The sequence below is a fragment of the Bos grunniens genome, chromosome 19 (assembly GCF_055505025.1).
Source record: "Bos grunniens cultivar Pamir isolate PY7600 chromosome 19, Bosgru_T2T1.0, whole genome shotgun sequence".
NCBI lineage: Eukaryota > Metazoa > Chordata > Mammalia > Artiodactyla > Bovidae > Bos > Bos grunniens.
Genome location: NC_141183.1, coordinates 2,671,621 through 2,685,918, shown reverse-complemented (window position 1 = coordinate 2,685,918; position 14,298 = coordinate 2,671,621). Strand labels below are relative to the sequence as shown.

Genomic DNA, 14,298 nt, shown 5'->3' with positions numbered 1-14,298 from the left:
CCTGCTCACAGAGTTTCAGAGAGACGACCAGAGGGAATAAAAACTGCTCTTAAATTTCAAGACCCAAGTTTTTCTCCACCAAGTTTGGCACGTTTGTGACCTTATTTCTGAGGTCATACAAGTTGATGGCCCATCAGAAAGCCTAATGTCAGTATGAACGACTGGTACTTTAGTAAGGTTATTTGGCAATGGTATCTACACTCTATCACCCTGACAAGAACCAATGTCCAAGCAGTAAAGTATTTCCCTTCTCATGCATATTCTTTTGTGCAAGTTTTATTTATTTGTTTTGGGCTGTGCTTTTTTTCTTTTCTTGCTCTGCTGGGTTTTCTCCAGCCGCTGTGCACAGCGCCTGTGCTTCATTGAGGTGCCTGGGTTTCTCCTCACATTTGCTTCTCTGGTTGCGGGACACGGGCTCTGGAGTGTGTGTGCTCAGCAGTTGTGGCCCCCCGGCTCTAACGCACGGGCTCCGTGGTTGTGGCACGGGCTTGGTTGCCCCACAGCAGCGTGCGGGGTCTTCCCGGATCAGAGATCAGACCCATGTCTCCTGCGTCAGCAGGTGGATTCTTTACCACCAAGCCACCAGGGAAGCATCTCATCCATATGCTTCACAGAATTAAAGGCACTTTTGCTACAAGGAGAAAAACAAATCTTCCTCTTTGATTCTCTCCATGAGGAATAAACAGCAATAAGAAATGTACCTCCAAGCGCACGATGGAAGTCCCTATCTTTGAAACTGTCTCTCGGTCTCCTCTGCCCACACATGCCACCGATGTCATTGCTTGTCACACCTCACAGGGCATCGGGTGGACGGGAAGCCAAAGGACCCCTTCCCCTACATCCAGGGGAATCACCAGAGTTTGCAACCATTTCCAGTTTAGCTTTAGTTGCCAAGGATGAAGGTTACTCACGGGGTTTCATAGAAAAGGAGATGACTGTGGAGTTCTGGGCAGTCATCCCAGAGGTTACCAAGCCCTCCTCTTTCTCTGACTCTTTTCTAATGACTTATTTTCCTTCACTTTCATCAGATCAAATTCATAGGCTATACTTTGACCTGCCAGGGAATATAGGCTATCTAAAAATGTATCTGGACTTCCCTGGTGGCTCAGATGCTAAAGAATCTGCCTGCAATGCAGGAGACCTGGGTTTGATGCCTGGGTCAGGAAGAGTGCTTGGAGAAGGGAAGGGCAACCCACTCCAGTATTCTTGCCTGGAGAATTCCATGGGTGGAGGAGCCTGGCAGCTGTAGTCCATGGAGTTGCAGAGTTAGACACGACTGAGCAACTAACATATTCACTTTCACTTTCTTTAAAATAAAATACATAGCTAGGACTTCCCTGATGGTTCAGGGGTTAAGATTCTGCATTCCTAATGCAAGGGCTTGAGTTCTATCCTTGGTTGGGGACCTAAGATCCTACATGCTAGGCAGTAATGGCCAAAAAATAAAAATAAATGCAATAACAATAAGAATAATAAAATAATTTTAAAAATAAAGAATAGAAACATAGCTAAAGGGTCATAACGCCCTTACTTGCGCATGTTTCCAGAGTAAAATAAAATATTAGACTTGCCTTTGTTTGTCCATATCACATGCTTTCTTCCCACTCTCCCAGGTCTCCATGGGGTCCTTTTCTTCAAGTAGATTCATCACTCTCCCGCATCTTGGTTGGGAGAACAAGAAGAAATCTAATCACTCCTGGCAGAAATTCACACTGTAGGAAGGAATAAAACAGGAGGTCAAACCTCCCAAATGGCTTTCATTGTTCTTCACAGGCGTTGATTAATGAGCAAAGTTGTCACAGAAACACCCCTGACTCTAAACCATCTTTTTTTAAGCATGAAGGGGCCAGCAGGCCCACTGAATCTGACCCAGGGAAGCTACTGATATGATCCTATGTTACTGCAGGCTGATTAAAAAGGCCCCAGAAGCTGATACAGGCATACAGGGTACCCAAACCCGGAGACTCAATCTGGGATCAGAGGATCGGGAGTGAAAATACTCTGTGTGGGCTTTGGAGGTGCAAATCCAGATTTCTTGCCAGACTTGTTAACCTCTTTTGTCTGTCCTTCTGATTATTAAACTTGCCCATGGGAGACTCTTCCAAGTGTCATCAAAATTTTGTCAGCAACAAAAGGCATGGCAATAACTGTCAGTCGTTTAGGAAAGGGGTGAGGGGAGAGGAACAAATTAGAGGGACAGAGTCATTCATTCCATGTTAAAAAAACCTGCCCACCTGTCATGATGGAGGGTTCATTGAATTATAAGGGGAGGAGTAATACTACAGTAGTCATGTACAGATGTGAGAATCAAAAAGGCTGAGCACCGAAGCACTGATGCTCTCAAACGCTGGTGCTGGAGAAGACTCTTGAGAGTCCCTTGGACTGAAAGGAGATCCAACCAGTCCATCCTAAAGGAAATCAACCCTGAATCTTCATCGGAAGGACTGATGCTGAAGCTCCAATACTTTAGCCACCTAATTCGAAGAGCTGACTCATTGGAAAAGACCCTGGCACTGGGAAAGATTGAGTGCAGGAGGAGAAGTGGGTGGCAGAGGATGAAACGGTTGGATGGCATCACCGACTCAATGGATGTGAGTTTGAGCAAACTCTGGGAAATGGGGAAGGACAGGGAAGACTGGCGTGCTGCAGTCCATGGGGTCTCAGGGTGGGACACAACTTAGTGACTGAACAACAACAATATGACCAAATTTTATGTTAAAAGGTGAACAATGACAGTGTTATCAGAGGTACAGATAAGGTGTGTGAAATACAGGGAAGCAATCCCTTGTAATAATTTAGGGGAGGGATGTCATACCCATAACAAGGGATGGAGAAATTGGAGAGGTGGGAGAATAGTAAAGTGGAAAAAATAATGAGAGAATTTAGTGATTAGATTCACGTGTTTATGACATCGTTGTAGGAACAGGAAGTAGAATACATGTGTTGCTTGTGTGACATTAGATTGCTATTCAGGAACAGTCACTCCATTCTTGACAAATTTCTGTGGGAGGGGTATACTTCTCCAACACACAAATGCGTAACTTATAATAATGAGTGGAAAGGATAGTATGCACGTTACAGGTCTGACCCTTGAGAGGCATGGTTTGTTTTTTCTCATCCTCTTTGGGATCATCCATCCCCCTTGTTGAGCACTCTCCCCATCTTGTCTCCTGGCCCCTGAAGATGAACACACAGCAAAACTGACCTGACTGTGTCCAGAGCCCAAGTCCAGCTGATCCAAGCTACCCAAAGAATCCCCACCCGACACCCTGCTGCCACATAGACACACAAATGGGAAATAAATATTTGTGCCTATGTGCCACTGAGTTCCCATTGTTGTTTTCTAGCCAAAGTTGATTGATTACAGCACAGGACCCAAATTTCAATGAGCCGTTATGCCCAATTCCACGTTCCTTTAAAAAATAATTGACCACAAACTTTACCCTCTTTTCTTTAAGTACTAAAAGATCAAAGGAAGATAATTCTTTTTTTCAAAGAGTTTTTGATGTGGACCATTTTTTATCTTTATTGAACTTGTAATATTGCTTCTCTTTTATGTTTTGGTTTTTTGGCCCCAAAGCACGTGAAACCTTAACTACTGGACTGCCAGGAAGTCCCAAAGGATGATAATTCTTAAATTGATATACCTGATATGCTTTTACTTGGGGGGTTATTTTAAATCAATTATCCCTATGTAACCATGAAGCAAGACATGTAGTTGTAAAGATCTAAACTTCCCCTCAAACACGAGAATTTAGATTTTCAACACTATTGATTGAGCAAGTCGACTAGCTATAACCTTTAAGAGTTTTGACCTTTTCATCCATTTTAAATGCTATTGTTAGCTCTCTTTTTGGTTTGAATTGAAGCACGTAATGTTTTTACTAGTGTAAATATCAGTTAATAAAAGAGTGATCAAGCTTTAGGAAGAGTTTATTCGCAAACCTTCAAAAGCGGTTTACTTTCATATCCAACGTATATGCAGATTACAGTTCAGATAATGAGGACACGTGGTAAACGGAGATAAAATCCACTGAAAGGTTTGCCAAGACGTCTTCCCTTGTTTGCATTAAACACACTCTGGGACGTTGTAATTTTCCCTCTTTCATCAAAGGACATTAGCTTTGGTTTATTTCGTAAGTATTTTATTGAGATCGTATCATTAGACATTAGTGGGCTCGGGAGAAAGCTGCGTGAACATGTATCAGACAGCTTACATCTGAAGTCCAAGGGATCAGACAGCTTACATCTGAAGTCCAAGGAGGCGCCACCCAGGGATGCAGAGCGCTAGGGAGCACCTATAGCTGGGGTGTGCAGAGTCTGTTTTAGACGATTTAACACTACCATCTGTGGGGAAACAGATTTGTCCAGGAATCACGTGGAACCTCCGTCTGGCGCCCCCTCCTCTTCAGGAGCTGTCCTTAGAGTTCGTGGGCCAGCATCACCGATATATTGGTCTTCTGCCGCTCGGCTTCCTTGAGTCTGCTTTTAATTGTGGACGTAATAGAGCATTGTTAAAGGAAGACTGCAAATGAGGTGAAAGAAATATCATCCTTTTAACCTCGTCCTACTTCCATTTTCGTGTGTCCTTCTCAAGATGTGAAGAGGGCTTTCTGAGTGCGTACCTGCTAACACCGTCTCTGTCTCAGCTAATGTAAGTCTCATGAAAACAACGGCGTGTATGATTCTCTTTTTAGAAAGAGAGACCCTTGGTCATTTACATGTGAGCTGTGAAGGAGGTAGCCAAAACCAGATTCAGCTCCTCTCAGCCTATCGCCTACCTTCTTTTATGTAACAAAAGCTAAGACGGCACCGGGAAGATGGTTAAGTAAGGTTTTAGAACAATCGTCAGAAAGTCCCACAGTTTTTTTCCCCTCCACCCTGCTTTACCACCCAATCTCAGGTCAAGCGAGAAAATGTGGATATGTGAGGAATTTGGAAAACAAAGAAGCTGACCCTCGCCTGAAACATTTAAAGGCAAGAGGGTGGATGGAAGAAATCCAGCGGGCTCAACACAGAAAAGGAAAGTGCGTCAGGATGGACCCTGCAGAGAGCGGGAGGCAGGAGCCACCTGCAGAGGACCGTCCTGTGGCTTGCCTGCAAGAGTAAGAGGTGGTAAGAAGACCTCCAGAGGAGCAGGGGTTCAGACGGACATCACACACGGCCACCCGGGTGGGCCACTGCCCAAGTCAGCGGGTGCTATCACGGGCGGTCTTTAAAGAGTCCGTAAACACCCTGAGACAGAAAGACCAGCCTTTAACTACCCGCCTCCGGTGTGGGTCACTGGACCAGTGCATCAGCTGATAACTCTTAAGACCTGATTTCTCTTCTCTGACTTCTTATCACCAAGGAGGGGCCAAGGCAGCACAGTAAGGAAGGAGGAACAGAAGAATAAGGTGGGCAAATGACAGAGTGTCCACCTTCCGTACTAGGCTTCCAAGTCCTAAGGCAGGTGTCCAGAGAAGAAGCTTGAAGCAGGATCACACAACGAAGGGTTGGTGCTGTGTTTGTTTCTTAAGCTCAAATTGGACTTCTGTATACTCAAAAATGAATTTACCAGAGGTTTTTGTCCAAAAGCAAAAAAGGTAGATTCAACACAGGACTTCAACGGGCTATTGTGGAAGAAAAAATATAATTTTTTCACCGTTTCACATCTCTGAACATAGCTCATTCAATCCACAAGTATGTGGAAGTTGACGTTGCATCCCAAAACATTTTTACCAACTTACAAGTATCATCAGTGATGAAGGAAAGTTGATGCCTTTGCTAGCTTTAAAAATCCCCTTTTGATGTTTACTGTAATTTAACAGGTGAAATATGACCTTAACTTAATGACAATTTTTAATCATCAACATAAGTAAATATTTTTCATTTGCATGTCTGTTATCTATATTTGCTCATATAAATTAGCTACAACATTGGATAGTACATCTATTAATTATTTTGTTATGAATTTGCATGTGGCATTAACAAGAGACAAATTCCCTTTCAGTACTCAGCAGTTTGTCTTTCAATATAAAGTAATTTTTTATGTATGAAATTTGAAAAATGTATTGAAACTTTTTCAATTCTCCTCTTTGGAAATTTCAGGGGAAAAATGTCTATCTTTTCTTTATTCTTTTGTCATGGAATTTCTAACGTGTAAATGTTTGACTGTTTCTCCCATCTGGAGTTCATTTGTATAAGGCTCAGAATCTGATAAGCGTGCCTTGAGTATAACAAGTTGGCTGGAAAAACCTGTTGTTTGTATGGATATATCACTTTCAGCAATATTGGTATTCCAGTTTAAAGCACAACAAATGTTCTCACTCTCTAGTAAAGGCTGAGGAGAATTTCATAACAAATTTTCCTTACGAAAGGAATCCAGAATTTCTCCCTTTGTAAACACCGAGCTGTCTGAGCTCTCTCCTCGCCTCTGCCCCGCCCCTCCCCACCAGAGCGGACACACCAGCCCCCGTCAGGGATGCAAACCGTTCTCCAGTCTGTCGCTGTCCAAGAAAGGCCATCACCTCTGAATCATTTTTTCCCCAAACATAAATCCTTGGGCCAACAAAGAAAAGTGGTATTTTTCCATCTCCATAATTCCTGTTATTTTAAGTCGATCTTTTAACCAAAGTGGCTTTTTGTTTCTTTTTCCTTGATAACTCACAGGTTCAAATGTAAAAATTTATTATTACAAGGAACAATTATGAGGTTCAAAGCGTACTGTGTGCATTCCATGCTTCTCCTTCTGGGACTGATATACAGAACGGAATATTTGTGGTTGTCTATTCGCATGGAGTGGACGGGTTCCAGCCACTGGTGGTGAGAGGCTCTAATGAAAGTCTGCCTTCGTCAGGCCCATCGGGGGCCTAGCATCGCAGGAGGTGGCCCAGGGGCCCTGCTGGAAGCGCCTCAGCAACAGGAGTGTGACTATTAACTGGTTCCATCCAAAGGGCAACCACGAAGGGAGGGGGGGCGCTTTGCTTATTTTCTTAGTTTGAACATTATTCTAGATTTCAAGACCTCTTTCCTAAGATGTTGAACTAGAGAAACCACTGACCTTTTAAAACAGTTTTTGTTTTTACTTCAGTTTGGTGTGTTTTGCATTTTGACAACCCTTTACTCGTAAACTTTCTTATTTAATGAGATATTACAGGCATTGTTAATTACTGCTGACTTTCCCCTCACCATCCCTGTTTACTTCTCTTATCAGACCAGAACATAATAGTTCCCTTTTTGTTGCCCCTATAGAAATGGCAACCCACTCCAGTATTCTTGCCTGGAGAATCCCATGGACAGAGGAACTTGACAGAGGAACTTGGAGTGGGTATTATAAAAATTTATTTATAAATGATATAAATAATAAATAAAATAATATAAATAAGTAATATTGATGAGCCAAGAGTTCATCAAAAGAAATTTTTTGAATTTTAATAGCCCTATAATGGATTCCAATCCGAGAAGGCAATGGCACCCCACTCCAGTACTCTTGCCTGGAAAATCCATGGACAGAGGAGCCTGGTAGGCTGCAGTCCATGGGGTCTCTAAGAGTCGGACACGACAGAGCGACTTCCCTTTCACTTCTCACTTTCATGCATTGGAGAAGGAAATGGCAACCCACTCCAGGATTCTTGCCTGGAGAATCCCAGGGACAGCAGAGCCTGGTAGGCTGCCATCTATGGGGTCACACAGAGTCGGACACAACTGAAGTGACTTAGCATTAGCAATGGATTCCAATATTGAAAAAGATTCTAGATATTAATTCTTCATTTTTGTCTTTGTCTCTTTGTAGTCTATCTAGGTTATCTTTACATATGTATATGGGCTTCTCAGGTGGCGCCAGTGGTAAAGAATCTGCCTGCCAATGCAGGAGAGTCAGGAGACCCATTTAGATCCCTGGGTCAGGAAGATCCCCTGGAGAAGGGAATGGCAAACCCACTCCAGTATCCTTGCCTGGAGAATCCCATGGACGGAGGAGCCTGGCGGGCTAGAGTCCACGGGGTCACAGAGTCAGACACGACTGAAGCCACTTAGAACACATGGCACACATGTACTTTTTTAAGCCATTTTCTATTGAAGTTTCTATTGAAGTGTAGTTAATTTACAAAGCTGTATTGGTTTCAGGTGTACAGAAAAGGGATTCAGGTATAGACAGTTGACAGACAGAAAGATATATAGATAGGTTCTTTTCCATTACAGGTTTTTTCAAGGTATTGAATATAGCTCCCTGAGCTCCATGGGCTTCCTTGGTGGCCCCATGATAAAGAAGCCCCTGCCAATGCAGGAGACACAGGTTTGATCCCTCAGTCGGGAAGACCCCCTAGAGAAGGAAATGCAACCCACTCTAGTATTCTTGCCTGGGAAATTACATGGACAGAGGAGCCTGGAGGATCATAGTCCATGGGGTCATAAAAGAGTCGGACACAACTTTGTTGTTACTCAGTTACTAAGTCATGTCCAACTCTTTGTGGCCCCATGGACTGCAGCACACCAGGCTTCCCTGTCCTCCAGTATCTCCTGGAACTTGCTCAAACTCATGTCCATTGAGTCGATGATGCCATCCAACCATCTCATCCTCTATTGCCCCCTTCTCTTCCTTCCCTCAATCTTTCCCAGCATCAGGAACATGAGTCAGCAACTAAAAAAACAACAGTCCTGAGCTTTACAATAGGTCCTTGCTGCTTATCTATTTGATATATAGTAGTGTGTATATGTTAACCCCAAATATACATAATTTTATTATAGAAAAAAGGGTTGTATTTCTGTTACATGTGTACATGTCTGCCTCCTTTAAATACTGAGAGCTTTTCAAGGATGAGAATGTATCTTATTGATCTCCATTTGTCTAGCACTTAATACAATGTCTGATTACCAAATATCATCAAAAGTACATCAATTGTGTTGTTCAGTTGCTGAGTTGTGTCCGACTCTTTGTGACCCCATGGACTGCAACACGTCAGGCTTCCCTGTCCTTCATCATCTCCTGGAGTTTGCTCAAACTCACGTCCATTGAGTCATGATGCCATCCAACCATCTCATCCAACTATCACCCCCTTCTCCTCCTGCCCTCAAGAATACTGGAGTGGGTAGGCTTTCCCTTCTCCAGGGGATCTTCCCAACCCAGGGATCGAACCCAGGTCTCCTACATTGCAAGCAGATTCTTCATCATCTGAGCCACAAGGGAAGCCTGTATCAATAATATATATAATAATATATCAATAATATGTTTGGGCAAATAAATGATTTCTGATCTATGATGCTTTGAACACCTTGAGATTTTAAAGTCACTGGATATGAATATTATTCTATTAACAGGGCTTTTGCTGCTAAATATTCAATAACTGTCAGTAATGGTTGCCCCTAAGCAACACTGCGTAACCAAGCGCAGCTGGCTTTTGGTGAACAATATACTCACTTCTGCGCCCTCTGGTGATGGAGACGGCACCCACGTACCAGATCCCACGTCTTTTCCCACTGGAAACAAACCAGAACACACGTCCTGTCACCCTTGGCAATGAGGTGTAAATACAGCTCAATCGGTAAAGAATCTGCCTGCAGTGCAAGAGACCTGGGTTCAGTCCCTGGGAAGATCCCCTGAAGAAGGAAATGGCAACCCTCTCCAGTATTCTTGCCTGGGAAATCCCATGGGGAGCTTGGTGGGCTACAGTCCATGGGGTCCCAAAGAGTCGAACACGACTTAGCGACTAAACCACTATAGGACTTAACTGGGCTTCCCTGGTGGCTCACTGGTAAAGAATCCATCTGAAATGCAGAAGACACAGGTTTGATCCCTGGGTCAGGAAGATTCCCTGGAGGAGGGCAAGGCAACCCACTCCAGTATTCTTGCCTGGAGAATCCCATGGACAGAGGAGTTCGGTGGCCTACAGTCCATAGGTTTGCAAGGAATTGGACACGACTGAAGTGACTTAGCATGCATGCCTAGGACTTAGCTGGTCAATAGAAGGTGAGCAAAAACGATGTTCACTTATGGCTCAGTCTGAGCTACACTAGAGACTAGCTATCTGACTCAAAAAATTATTTTACCTGTCTAGCTTGGTTTTCTTTCCCCAAAATAAAAGGAACTAGATTTAGAATAATTCACCTTTCCTATCCCTGTGTTCTAAGCTGATAAAATCAAATGCATTTATATTTTCATTTTCATGCAAATTAGTTCATTAATAAATGTAATTCCTTGACGTGCTTGAATTTTTCCCATTGTAGATGTTCTTATGACTAATTTGCAACTAAGAAGAAATGTGGAAAAAAGTGGGCTATGTCAGAATAACTGCTTGGGTATTAAATGGTTTTCTTCACTTCATTGTCGAGAGGTAAGAAGTATAATAACTTTCTTGGACCAGAGGATCTTAAATATTTGAAGCTTCATCAGCAGACAGCAGATTTAGCTGGAACTACAGGTACAGTGAGGATAGTCAAAGGGAACGCACAAAGGGTGAACGTGAAGGGATTAGTTGCCAAGTCTTGTCTGACTCTTTGCGACCCCATGGACTGTAGCCCTACCAGGCTCCTCTGTCCATGGGATTCTCCAGGCAAGAATACTGGAGTGGGTTGCCATTTCCTTCTCCAGGGGATCTTCCTGACCCGGGGATTGAACCTGGGTCTCCCACATTGCCGACAGTTTCTTTAGCATTTGAGCCACTGGGGAAGCCCACAGAAAGGGTAAGTAAGTAGGTGTTAGTCGCCCAGTCACGTCCAATTCTTCACGACCCCAGGGACTGCAGCCCACCAGGCTCTTCTGTCCATGAGGTTTTCCAGGCAAGGATACTGGAGTGGGTTGCCATTAAGTGTCCTGAAAAGGAAGCAGAAAATGAGTCTCTATCCACCACAGAGAGGAAGATAGGCCCTCGGCTTTTAGTTGACTGTTAAAAGATTCTGAACAGGGACTCTCTTTCACAGCTGTCAAGAGGGAATCGAAATACAACTGTGACCAGCAATTGCGAAGCAGCTGCTTGCTCTCCATGTCAATTAGACAAGAGGAGTTGGCTGGGCCCTGCAGCCAAAGGGGCTTGATTGAGAGAGAAATTACCAAAGCAGGGAAGTAATTAGATGGTGGGACAGGAAACTCAGAGATCACAGAGGAGAAAATGGTTACAATTGCCTCTGCCTGGTATGTTATCTGAAGGCAGGAAGGTGGCCCAGTTGATCTCTTACAGACTCATGTAGGGAACATTGGGATGGCAGCCTGATTTCCGGCACATTTCTCCTCCCAGTAGGTCCTCACATACGCTGTGCACGTAACTGAGACTTTTCTAAAAGCACCCTTTACAAGCAACTTTCCCATTCTGCTGTCAGCTAACGTGACCCGAAAATGCTAGCGAAGTCAGGTTGGGTCCTGCAAGATGAAATCTCTCCATGGAAGACAAACCTCAGATCAGGCAAGCTTTCCAATCATGTCTACAAAGTCTTCTCTTTTATGATAGTGAGCTAAGTCACTTCAGTCATGTCTGACTCTTTGCGACCCCGTGGACTGTAGCCCATCAGGCTCCTCTGTCCATGGGATTCTCCAGGCAAGAACACTGGAGTGGGTTGCCAGGCCCTCCTCCAGGGGATCTTCCCCACCCAGGGCTTGAACCCACCTCTCTTGCATCTCATGCATGGGCAGGTAGGTTCTTTACCATTAGCGCCACCTGGGAAGCCCTCTTTTATCCTAAGTCCTGGTTAAAACCTACTGAGCAAGTGTTAAGATTAGCAGGCTCTGTAGCACTCTGCAGTGTGTGAACTCCAGGCCGCTACACGCACAGCGACTTTCACCACAGGCCATGAACACACAAGAGCTGGCTTCAGAAGAGTCAGGTACCTCTGCGTTTCCTGGGCTTGGAGAGCAGGCTCTCCAGCCTCATAGGATGCGCTTGCTCGCTTGCTTTCTATCAAAGCAAAGCATTTTGATTATGTCCAAACGCAGACACCAAATCCCAGATTCACAAATTAAAGAAAACAGTCCTGTAAAGCAACAGGACAGACACGTCAGGACCCTGGAAACACGCTCTTTAAACTCAGACTCCTCAAACAGGATGCCCTGTGTCACTGACCAGATTGTTAAATCGGTGTCTTGGCAGGAGCCGTTCAGGCTTCGCTGAAGATTCTCTGGATCCAGATCTCTGTGGTATGAAAACAAACAGTAAACATTTTCCTTGCAGTTTACATCCCAGATCTAAATATTTCCAAGCATGTCAAACTCACTTTTCTCCACCACTCCCTGCGGGGTCCGTGTACACTTCGGCTGCCAAGGAACCCAGTTGAACTTGCCTTGGGAGGGGCTCCTTCCCGGAGGACGGGTGGAGCTGGGAGCAGCGGCCAGGAGCTGAGAGCCTGCAGCCGGCCCGCCGGGCCTGGCAGAGGCCCCGAGGCAGGAGCAGGTGTGCAATCTGCCTGTCTCTCCGCGCAGGCCGGGGAAGACGCTCTGGCCCTGCTGTTTGCTCCTTGAGCTCGAAGGCCTGCCGTTTCCCTGGTACCTGTTCGCAGAGAAGCACTCACCAGGGACACGTGCTCTTCTTTCACTAACTTTTTCTGTCCAAGCCATTCTGTGTGTGTGTGCGTGCGCACGCGTGGGTGTGTGTGTGTGCGTGTGTGCGCGCGCGTCGGGGTGTGTGTGTGCGTTAAGGCGCTTCATTCATGTCTAACTCTTTTGCGATCCCATGGACTATAGCCCGCCAGGCTCCTCTGTCCGTGGGATTCTCCAGGCGAGAATACTGGAGTGGGCTGCCCTGCCTCCTCCAGGGGATCCTCCCGACCCAGGGATGGAACCCGCGTCTCCCGCGTCTCCTGCACTGGCAGGCCGGCTCTTTACGCCCAGCGCCGCCTGGGATCCGGCTCACTTCCCAGCTTGGCGCTCTCACTTTAGCGCATCTGTAAGGGAAGGGGATTCCTCTGAAGAAGCGATCAAAGCGTGCCACCAGACTGTGTCTCTCCGTCTCCCCGCTCTTTCTTTAAACGCTTTTAAAATTGGAGTATACTTGCTTTACAGTGCTGTTAGTTACCGCAGCATCTTTTTTTCAACCTTTTATTTTGCATTAGAGCATAGCTGAGCTGATTAAGGATGGTGTGTTAGTTTCCGGTGTCAGCAAAGTACTTCAGCGATACACATAGTGTGTCTCTTCCTTTTTCACACTCTGTTCCCATTTAGGTTGTTAGAGTATATGAAGCAGAGTTCCCTGTGCTATAAGTAGGTCCTTGTTCCCTATCCACGTTAAATACGGCAGTGTGCACTTGTCCGTTCCAAACTTGGGTTTTCAATTCAGAATGTACTGATAGTTGAAGTTATCTTAGAAAAAGGGAACAATTCCAACTGAGTTTAAGTCCCATCTCAGTCCTCGTTTCCTTAGACCACATAGCATCTTGAGGACTTAGTCTGAAAGTGTCCTGAGTCGCTTAGTCACTCAGTTGTGTCCAAATCTTTTGTGGCTCCGTGGACTGCAGCCCACCAGGCTCCTCTGTCCGTGGGATTCTCCAGGCAAGAATACTGGAGTGGGTTTCCATCTCCTTCTCCAGGGGAGCTTCTCGATCCAGGGATCGAACCCATGTCTTCTGCGTTGGCAGGTGGATTCTTTACCACTGAGGCACCAAGGAAGCCCGAAACAGTCCTGACATAGTGGCAAAGGCAGTGTTTGAGTTTTCAAAAACGTGTTTCTTTCCTAGGTGCTGACAGCAAATTCTAAAACTGCCATAACAAATGTAATTTAACTGAGCTAAACCAGGAAATGATGAACATATCAGCAGACACTGAAACCCTTGTCTGTGGCCTCAGAGATGTACTGCATAGCAGAGGAAATAAATAACCCCTACCTTTAAACGGAGCACTTTCGTTTGTCTGGAGTTCCCCAGCACAGGGCCTGCAGTGCACAGACCTCCTTCACTGAAGAACGGCTGCTCTTCAGTCCCTGAGAAGTCAGCCCCTTCAAATAGCTGCCTCCCCTACAGCCCACCCTTTCCCATGTCCAGCAGCTGACCAGTGGAGAAGTAAGGTCCTGTCTGCATCAATCCAGACTGAGACAAGCCCGAAGCATCATTCTAGCTCTGCGGTCCCCCTGGGCCACTGTCAGGCCCACTGCAGCTCAGCACCTTCCTCTGCCTCATCTGCTTCCTGCTTCTTTCTCCTCAAGTGTTGATCCCAAGAGGACACCTCGATCAGCATCCTGAGCTGTAATTCCGATATCAGTATCTGCCTCACAGTATCTATCCATCTGCGCTGGCCACGTGGGCTCAAACAGGGCCCATCTGTGCAAATCATTTCTATGCTTGATTCAAGAGGTCGATCAATCAAGATTTGATAAATGGGTCCAGTGGACAAGCAATGTCCAT

General features: G+C 45.3%; 1 long non-coding RNA gene across 3 annotated transcripts; it reads right to left on the bottom strand.

Moving 5' to 3' along the window:
• Positions 1–274: 274 nt before the first annotated feature.
• Positions 275–12,555, bottom strand: LOC147350958 (uncharacterized). 3 transcript variants are annotated; one of them, XR_015147082.1, is made up of 4 exons: positions 12,181–12,555; positions 12,030–12,098; positions 9,398–9,456; positions 275–1,712 (listed from the first exon to the last, which is right to left on the bottom strand). It is a non-coding gene; the product is annotated as an uncharacterized LOC147350958 (long non-coding RNA). The 3 variants fall into 3 exon arrangements; XR_015147083.1 differs by lacking the exon at positions 275–1,712 and adding an exon at positions 4,129–4,485; XR_015147081.1 differs by lacking the exon at positions 275–1,712 and adding an exon at positions 4,129–4,482.
• Positions 12,556–14,298: the final 1,743 nt, after the last annotated feature.